At 36.3% G+C, this 10,395-nt stretch overlaps 1 non-coding gene across 1 annotated transcript; it reads left to right on the top strand.

The window, feature by feature from the left end:
* Window positions 1-9,800: 9,800 nt before the first annotated feature.
* TRNAG-UCC (transfer RNA glycine (anticodon UCC)) lies at window positions 9,801-9,873 on the top strand. The gene has a single exon. It is a non-coding gene; the product is annotated as a tRNA-Gly (tRNA).
* Window positions 9,874-10,395: the final 522 nt, after the last annotated feature.

Raw genomic sequence — 10,395 nt, forward strand, 5'->3', positions numbered from 1 at the left:
GGGAAAATTCAAAATCTTACAGAATAGTAGAAAAAAGTAACAAGGGCAAAGAAAGTCAAATTACAACAGATGTACTTGTTGGTGGGTCATTTGAATTTTGCTGGCAGGATAACCCCAGCAGGAGAGGTATTTTCACATTGTTTAGCAGAGGCCACAGCAGGGATAAGGACTTTTAATCACTTTATTAGAATTGCAAAGTCATCAAAGGAGGCATGGGCATGTGAGAGCTATTTGTAGAAATATTCAGTGAAATGCTTTTGTGACCACAAGAAATAATGGAAAGTAGATGTTGTTCGTGGACACATTAAGAGAAAAAAATTGATTTATCTTGGCTGAATAGATGAACTCATGAGATTCTCTTTGGTGAAGGAAAATAATTGTTCTGAAAATGAGGTCTTATGCTGGCAGCTTTAGTGCACAATCTTGGACCATCTACTCCAATTAAGTTCTTATGCCTCTTTGGTAATGGCGATTAAAATATTAATCTACCTTATAATGTTGATTGTAACATATAAACTTGAACATAGTTTTGAACTACTGTATTTGGGATTCTGCTTTTCCTACCAATAATTTCTTTCTTTCTTTTTTTTTTTTTTTTTGCGGTACGCAGGCCTCTCACTGATGTGGCCACTCCCGTTGCAGAGCACAGGCTCCGGCATGTGGGATCTTCCCAGACCGGGACACGAACCTGTGTCCCCTGCTTCGGCAGGCGGACTCTCAACCACTGCGCCACCAGGGAAGCCCCCTACCAATAATTTCTTAATGAATTTTTTTTAACCTAGACACAAGAGATCTTGGTGATTTTATAAACCTATCTTTGATATGTAAAATCTGCTGGTTCATTACACCAATCTCATTTATAGCTGAGGTTCAAGAAAGTCAAAGTGTGCATAGCAGTGGCTAAGTTCAGTTAGGCACCTATCACCACAGGCCAGGTCACTTTTGTGCAGCTGGGTATGGATTAGTTTTCAATTGCTGTGAAACAAATAATCATACATGTAACAGCTTAACATCCATTTGTTACCCCACAGTATTTTAGGTCAGAAGTTCAGATGTGGAATGACTGAGTTCTCTGTTCAGGGTCTTGCAAAGTTGAGACTGATGTGTTGGCCAGCTGTTTTTTCACTTGGAGACTCTGGGAGAAAATTTGTTTCCATGTTCATTAAGCTTGTTGGCTGAATTCAGCTCCTTGTGGTTGTAAGACTGCAGTCCCTGTTTCTTTGCTGGCTGTCATGTGGGGCCTTCTCTTTGCTCCTAGAGACTGCCAGCATACCTTGCCACATGGCTCCTTTTAACTGCAAATCCAGCAATGGGGAATCTTGTCAAGCCTTTCTTATACAGTGAATCACAAACATCAGGAAGAGCCCAGTCTCTTTCAAGAGCTCACCTGATTAGGTCAGGCTCACCCAGGATAATCTCTCTGTCTTAAAATCAACTGTCCCATCTAATATAACCTAGGGCTTCCCTGGTGGCGCAGTGGTTGAGAGTCTGCCTGCCGATGCAGGGGACACGGGTTTGTGCCCCAGTCCAGGAAGATCCCACATGCTGCGGAGTGGCTAGGCCCGTGAGCCATGGCCGCTGGGCCTGCGCGTCCAGAGCCTGTGCTCTGCAACGGGAGAGGCCACAACAGTGAGAGGCCCGTGTACTGCAAAATAAATAAATAAATAAAATAATAATAATAGTAATAATATAACCTAATAATGGGAGTAAAATCCATCATATTCACAGTGTCAGGGATTATACAGGCTATGTACCCCAGGGAGGGGGCATCTTGGGAATCATCTTGGAATTCTGCCTACCAGAATATATCTTTCTTTCACCCAAACGTAGGTGGCTAACTCTATAATGGTCTATATTTCAAGCAAAGTATTTTCACTCCAGTTTTCAACCTGTTTCTACTTATCTATCACTGCCCTCCCTCCCCACAGCTGTGAAAATTGCCAGGCTATGACACAACATTAGGTAGTAGTTTCCAAATTTAAGTATGCATGAATCTCCAGGAAAATATTAAATTTGCCGATTGCTGGCTACCAGTCCTAAGAAATTCTGGCTCAGTAGGTCTCAGAGACAGCCCAGGAATACATATTTTAATAGTGATTCTGATGTGTCCATTCAGCAGAACAAAATTCATGAAACACTATGGCTTCAGCATCTGTGCTGTGATCTTGGCAGTCTGGCCACACATGCTCCTCATAGCCTGGCATACATAGCATTGTTCAAACTTGAAAACTGGAATTTCTGAAAATATTTGAGGGCTAAATTTGAGATCCTCTCTATCTAGTCCTGAAAATGACAAATTACTTTAATGTAAAGCAACTTTGGATGAGAAACATAAAACAAAAACTATACATACATATATATATATATATATGTAACAGAAGAATTGCTTTTTAAAGAATTTTAATGTTGTTTCTCTAAGTGTCATTATTAAAAATGTTATCTTTAAAAAAACAATCACAACAAGATCCTTTTTGACCCACCTCCTAGAGAAATGGAAATAAAAATAAACAAATGGGACCTAATGAAACTTAAAAGCTTTTGCACAGCCAAGGAAACCATAAACAAGACCAAAAGACAACCCTCAGAATGGGGGAAAATATTTGCAAATGAATCAACAGACAAAGAATTAATGTCCAAAATTTATAAGCAGCTCATGCAGCTCAATAATAAAAAAACAAAAAACCCAATCCAAAAATGGGCAGAAGACCTAAATAGACATTCTCCAAAGAAGATATACAGACTGCCAACAAACACATGAAAGAATGCTCGACATCATTAATCATTAGAGAAATGCAAATGAAAACTACAGTGAGATATCATCTCACACCAGTCAGAATGGCCATCATCAAAAAATCTAGAAACAATAAATGCTGGAGAGGGTCTGGAGAAAAGGGAACCCTCTTGCACTGTTGGTGGGAATGTAAATTGATACAGCCACTGTGGAGAACAGTATGGAGGTTCCTTAAAAAACTAAAAATAGAACTACCATATAACCCAGCAATCCCACTACTGGGCATATACCCTGAGAAAACCATAATTCAAAGAGTCATGTACCACAATGTTCATTGCAGCTCTATTTACAATAGCCAGGACATGGAAACAACCTAAGTGTCCATCATTAGATGAATGGATAAAGAAGATTTGGCACATATATACAATGGAATATTACTCAGCCATAAAAGGCAATGAAATCGAGCTATTTGTAATGAGGTGGATGGACCTAGAGTCTGTCATAAAAAGTGAAGTAAGTCAGAAAGAGAAAGACAAATACCGTATGCTAACACATATATAAGGAATTTAAGAAAACAAAAAGTCATGAAGAACCTAGGGGTAAGACAGGAATAAAGACACAGACCTACTAGAGAATGGACTTGAGGATATGGGGAGGGGGAAGGGTAAGCTGTGACAAAGTGAGAGAGTAGCATGGACATATATACATTACCAGACGTGAAATAGATAGCTAGTGGGAAGCAGCCGCATAGCACAGGGAGATCAGCTCGGTGTTTTGTGACCACCTAGAGGGGTGGGATAGGGAGGGTGGGAGGGAGAGAACGCAAGAGGGAAGAGATATGGGAGCATATGTATATGTATAACTGATTCACTTTGTTATAAAGCAGAAACTAACACACTATTGTAAAGCAATTATACTCCAATAAAGATGTTAAAAAAAATATAAAAAAACAAAAAAATGTTATCTTTTTTATCTGTGCTATGTCTTGTTAGATTTACATTAGACAATGTAAGGCATTCTTCATTGTGATTAATTGTCATGAATATTGACTGCATTTTGCTTTTATTCATACATAATGATGAACATGGAACAAAACAAGAAAAAAATGTTGTAGACTCTGCACTCATGCTGAAATAGACATTGTATTTTGGGATCATCAGTTAAAGCCTAAATACAGAGGCAAAGTCTTGATATATGGATAGAAATGAGAAATGAAAAATAAAAAATACCACCATATGAAGAAACACATTCAAAAAGAATGCTTTTTTTGGACAGTTTTTTAGAGTTACACTAAATATAGGATTGTTTCATCTTTTCTAACTCTAGTGACTTAAGTTTTATTCATATTTTATTTTCAAGACCTTTCACCTCGTCATTAGATTAAACCTTGTTTGTCTCTGGAAAGTATTAAACTCTTTAAACAAGAAATGTGTGCATTTCACCTAAGACATTTGCAATCAGGCATGCAGTAACTCCCTCTTGATTATGCCACTTTTTGAAAAACAAGGTAGTAGATACAAATTCAGATACTTTCTTTAAGAATTGCAATCCATATAAAATACTTACTTTGTTTCACCTGGTAAAATGCAAATAAAATTTTTCAATTGCCATTAGTACCAATGATTGTGGTAATAAATAAATATGAATATCCAGCTTCACTTTTACTTACCCATTCATAGAAACCAGTATAAGATTAATTTATCAAATTTTCATGCCTGCTAATTCTACTATTAGATAAAAATCTTGGCTTTTTAATAGCAGAGTTCCATTTGATATCTGAACATTGTATATGATATTGTTACTGAAATTTATTAATTTCAAAATATATGTGATAATATATGATGATTACCAAAGTGAATTCTAGAACATATTAATTTGGCTAGTATGATTGAAAATATAGCATATATCAGGGTGTTTTTTTTTTTACCATTGCATTTCCATATGAAGTTGTTCCCAGGAAAAAAATTTTTCCCTTTTTTTCTTTCTTTTTTTAAATTACATTTTCCCAAGTCATCCCTCAATGAATTGAAAGGCAGATTTTTTTCCTCCAGTTCAGATCTTTCTTCAATATCTCCCTTAGGCACATGTCCCTTTCTCGTCTATACACTTCCCTCTTTTTCTTCTTGGTTTAAGTTCCTACGGTCTTGAATTTTCACTAAGTTGCTGGAATGTAAAAGTGGTAATTTTAAAAATTTCCATAATCTTCATTACCTTTCTCATCACCCTTATCACCTGAAGACAAGGCATATGAACTTCCTCCTCCTTTATTGAGTAAAACCTAAGCTCCCATACATAGACTCCCTCTGATTTCTTCTTCTCTGCAACTCAAATTATATTCATATAGCATGTCCTGCTTGCTTGAAGAAGAAATGCCTTGTCATAGAAGAAGAAATGCCTTGTCATATTAATGCTAATCCCTTTGACTATGGTCCAGATTCCAAATGATCATGTCTCTTCTGAGAACTGTTCAATCTCTTGCTTTTGGATCTTCAATTTGACCACTAACTTTTTCTCTTTAGTTGTGTAAGGGAGGGAAAATAATTTTCCCTCTACCCTATTAGGTTCTTGGCTGAGACCCCCATGTAATAAAAAACAGATTAACAGGAGAAAAAAACAAACAAACAATTTAAACTCCTGGTACGGCCCCCTTTCTAATGTAAATTTCCCTTACAAAAGGGAAACTTCTACTGTTTTCAGAGCTTCTTCTGTGTCTGCACTTTTTCAAAATAATCAGCTCAAAATAATCCTTATGCCAAAGGAGCATATTTTGGAGTGGCACCTTCTGCTACCCCTCAGCTTATAAACATACTCAAATCTCTATTAATCAGTTTTCCCACAAAGAGCCAAAATTACCTCTGTAGACCACCAAGTTTTCTTAAAAGCGTAGTCTACATGAACTCTCTCCATTTCTGATCTTTAACCAACAATCTCTTGCAGTCTGGCTTTTCCTCTCATGAATTCCCACTTTCCTTCTGAAACATTTATCTTCTGGTCTTTTCTCTTTCTATTCAGTCTCTGCTCATTTTGATATTGATGATTCCATCCTTTTGGAAACATTCATATAGATTAATATCACTTGGATGATATTCCAGCATTTTTCTTTTTCTATTATTTTATATCCATCTCTATCGCTATTCTAACTTAGTCTTCTTTGTTTCCTCTTACAATGTATAACTATAAATATCAGGGTTGTAGTTTTTGTCTCTGGCTGTTACCTTTTATTCTATTCTCTTTCTCTTGGTGATTTCATATATGATGATAACCAGAAAAATCACTTCCTAATCAGATTTCTCTTAGCCTAACCTCTCTCTTGAATTTCAAAATCACCTTTTCAATTGTTTTATTGAATATTTCACAAGGATGTCCTGCCTGAATCAGAATTTCAAGTTGTCCAGAACTGCCACTCTCATCACAGTAGTCACATTTCCAGAATGGTGCTCCTTCCTCTTCATCTTTATGTCCCTAGTACTTGGGAAGGCTTCAACATATGCTGAATAAGTTGCTCCCTCTCTATCAATGGTCTTTCTATTTTACTTGTGACTTAGGTTAAGGCCATAGAATTTTCTGCAAATTCTTCCTTTTCTTGACCATCAATATCAAGAGGGTCCTGTCAACTCAGTCTTTCCAATATCTCTTGCTGTCATAGTCTTTCTTTCTATTGCTTTTGCCCTCAGTTGCTAAAATGTGAGTCACTAGAGGGTAAGAATGTTAGACTGTTTTGTTCACAATTTTAACCTAACCACCTAGAAGAGTACTTGGTATATAGTCATTGTTCAATAAATATTTGTTGAGTTGGATTGAATCAAAGGTTCATTGTTTTTGTTGTTGTTGTTTTTTATCTGCTTTGTTTTTTGTTTTTGTTTTTGTTTTGCAGGGACTATTACAATAGACTTCCATCTGAACTCTCTGTACCCAGTTATTTCCCTAATCCATCATGCATGTCACGGTCACTTACAAACTCCTCCTCCTCTGTCTTGATATACAAATTCTTATCCTCTGAAGTATATGCCACTCTTTATTCTGACTCATAGTGATCATTTACCAAACTCCTGGTTATTCCCAAACATCTGTCTAAGATAGAGATGCAAAAAACTCATTTTTCTTTTCCATTTCAAATTTTTTCATCACTGAGAGTACATCAGTATTTATGTATATGACCCTCTACATCAAATATCACAATTTCTAGCTCACTGTATCAACCTTCCAGAAACTCTTGATTACCTTTTAGCTTGTTGAAAGTATACAGGACTTTGCTGAGGTATCTCTGTATCTTTTAGTTTGTCCAATGTATTTTAAGAAGGTTTCACCTAATATCAAAAGATAGCTTTCATAGCCTATCTGAGCTTTCATAATCCTTTGGTTCCATGAAAACAAACTGAATACCCACAGAACTGTGTCTCTTTCTTTCTGATAAAGAATGGGATGGGGTCAGGAAGCTCATTTTTAACCAAATTACAAGTTATTAGCTTAATATATGGAGAAGATTATATTCCATAAATGATACTGCCAGACATTGTAGAGGACTGTGTTCTTATGAATAGCTCTCTTGGGAAAAATAAATTATTTCCTGCATTTGAGTTGCCAGTCCATTTATGTTAAACTTTAATCAGGTTAGCGAGACTTTATTTCTCATTTTACTCTTTGCATTATATTACTATAAAGTGATTGGCTTTGTAACTATATGATGCATGTTGATCTTGCTTTATGCTCTAGATCTGTGTTTTGAAAGAAGAAATGTTATAAAATGAACATCGTGATTTAGAGCCATGTTTCTGTTTATATCTGTTACATTTCATTCTCATAGGATTCCTTTGTCAATAAGCAGAATATGTTCCTTGAACTCTCCTCCATATTTTGATTATAATTTGCATGACTTTTGATGTCCCACGTGTTACAAAGCAACCCAGAGGTAATTCCCTTTTTACATTATGTGAAATTATGAGTTATTATCACTAAACATCATTTAATAGTTTAAGGTATCACCTTGCTATTATCTGCAGTCTTGTGCAGAAAGTTTGGATTAGAAATGTTATGAATAGATAATGTTGCAAATCGAGTTCATGAACATTAACGGGCATTTCCTGTATTAACACAGATGCAACAGTTTACATGTTTTAATTCTGACTTGATTTAGAAACTACTAAGGTGAGTTATTTAACAACTGTCATTTAAAAAATCACCAAAATTAAAATTAAGAAAGATAATAAAAAGAGCAAACCGTTTAATACAGTGGAAAACCTTAACGAGAAGGATAATTTTCTGGAAAAGTATAAATTGCCAAATTTGAATCAGGAATAATTTAAAAAATATAATTAGAAAAATACAGGGAACTTGATAATATAATAAAATAATTATTCTAGCATATATTTGGAGTAAGATGGCTTGTTGGCCAACTATTTAAAACTTAAAAAGACATATAATGCTTATACTACATAATATATTACATGGTATAGCAAAAAGGAGAAAACTATCCAAATTTATTTTTGAAACTGGAAAACCTTGATATTAAGCTTGACAAAATAAACCCAAAACAAACTCTAGGTCAGTATCATTTAGAAATATATATGTATAGATTATAAGCAAAATATTAGCATGTTGAATTCAAGTCTGCATTAAAAATTATCATCTATCATGACCAAGTAGAGTTTATTCCAGGAAATATAGATGATTCAAGCTTAGGAAATCTATTAATATAATTTATCACTTCAAACTGTCAAGGGAGAACTGTCTTTTTTTTTTAAATTTATTTAATTAATTAATTTATTTTTGGCTGTGTTTGGTCTTTGTTTCTGTGCGCAGGCTTTCTCTAGTTGCCGTGAGCGGGGGCTACTCTTCCTTGCGGTGCGTAGGCTTCTCATTGCCGTGGCTTCTCTTGTTGCAGAGCACAGGCTCTAGGCGCACGGGCTTCAGTAGTTGTGGCACGCGGCCTTCAGTAGTTGTGGCACGCGGGCTCTAGAGTTCAGGTTCAGTAGTTGTGGCGCACGGGCTTAGTTGTTCTGCGGCATGTGGGATCTTCTCGGACCAGGGCTCGAACTCGTGTCCCCTGCATTGACAGGGGGATTCCTAACCACTGCGCCACCAGGGAAGCCCTGGAGAACAGTCTTATCATCCTTCACATTGAGTCCAAAAAAAGCTATTTCCTGAGAATATTTGTAAGGAAATTCAGAAAGAAAAATCTTACTTAAAAATCATAATATCTACTTTGATCAATAGCTCATGTCATGCTTAATGGTGAAACGCTTAGAAAATTGCCTTTAAAAGTCATGAACAAGATAAGGATGGCTTCTGGTTGTCAGTTCTAAAGGAAATATAGCCAGGATCCCTAAGTCTTCTAATCTCTTCCAGTCATCAGTTGCTGATATAGTTGCTGCTGCCTACCCTTAGTTTTGACACATGAAATGTGATAGCCAAACTGATACCTTTTCTTGTATGTTATGGCTTCAACCATGCTATCATGGAGGATGAATGAATGTGAAGGATCAAACTTTAGCCTGTTATATGGTGTACCTACTAGTGAGAAAGGAGTCAGGCAAGCAGGAAGTCCCATGGGTCTTAATATTATTAAACCATCCACATTAGATAAAAAAGAGAAGAGAGATACACAGAGGGCAGAGAAAAAAAAAAACTCTAAATGAGTGATCCTTCCTAATCCATTTCTACTTATTTAACCTATCTGTTAGTATAGTCTAGGTTTTGCTGTTGTGACAAATTAACTCTGGAATCTTAGATACTCAAGTAATAAAAATTTGTTTCTTGTTTATGCTGCATTTTCAGTGAGGATTGATATGGGTATTGCTTCACTTAGTTACTCAGGGACCTAGGCTGATGATGGCTTCACCATCTTGTACCTGCATCATCTGGCACATGTGGTCTCCTTGGATGGCTTGGCCAAAGAAGATAAAGAATGGACGTTGCTCACGGGCTTTTTATTGCCTCAGTCTAGAAGTGATTAGTGTCGTTTCAATCACACTTCATTGCATAGAAAGTAGGACCCTTTAGAATAACAAGTGGGATATTTGTTGACCATTGCTGTCTACCACAAAGATTAAAACTAATCCTCTTTGGAACTTCCCTGATGGTCCAGTGGTTAAGACTCTGCACTTCCACTGCAGGGGGCTCGGGTTCGATCCCTGGTCAGGGAACTAAGATCCTGCATGCCCCATGGTGTGGCTGAAAAACAAACAAACAAACAAACAAAAAAACTAGCCCTCCTTGGTGGCCCTCTGGCTCTAATCAGTATACAAATGAGATTGCACTGGCTGGGATGGAAAAAAGGTTCAAAAAAAGTGGAGTATTTATTAGTTCAATTATTCCTTACTGTAAGTAACTGTGACCTCCCAGGTTTTACTAATAAATTGATTTGAAATGTAAATACCAAATATATTCTGTAATTGTTAGCTTGACCAGCACACTCTGCTTATGAACAAGCCATAGGAGATGCCAACATTATCAGAAAGTTGAGGTGAGCCTAGCTTCAGAAACAGGAATATAGTTATATGATTTTACTTATAGTAATAGTAACAATATCACAACAACAGATACTACTTGTATTAATCTTCTATAGTTGCATAACATATTGACACAAACTTAGTGGCTCAAAACAATACACATCTATTCTTACTATTTCCACGAGTCAGGAGTCTGATTATGGTTTAACTGGGTCA

Source organism: Delphinus delphis, chromosome 4, assembly GCF_949987515.2.
Source record: "Delphinus delphis chromosome 4, mDelDel1.2, whole genome shotgun sequence".
NCBI lineage: Eukaryota > Metazoa > Chordata > Mammalia > Artiodactyla > Delphinidae > Delphinus > Delphinus delphis.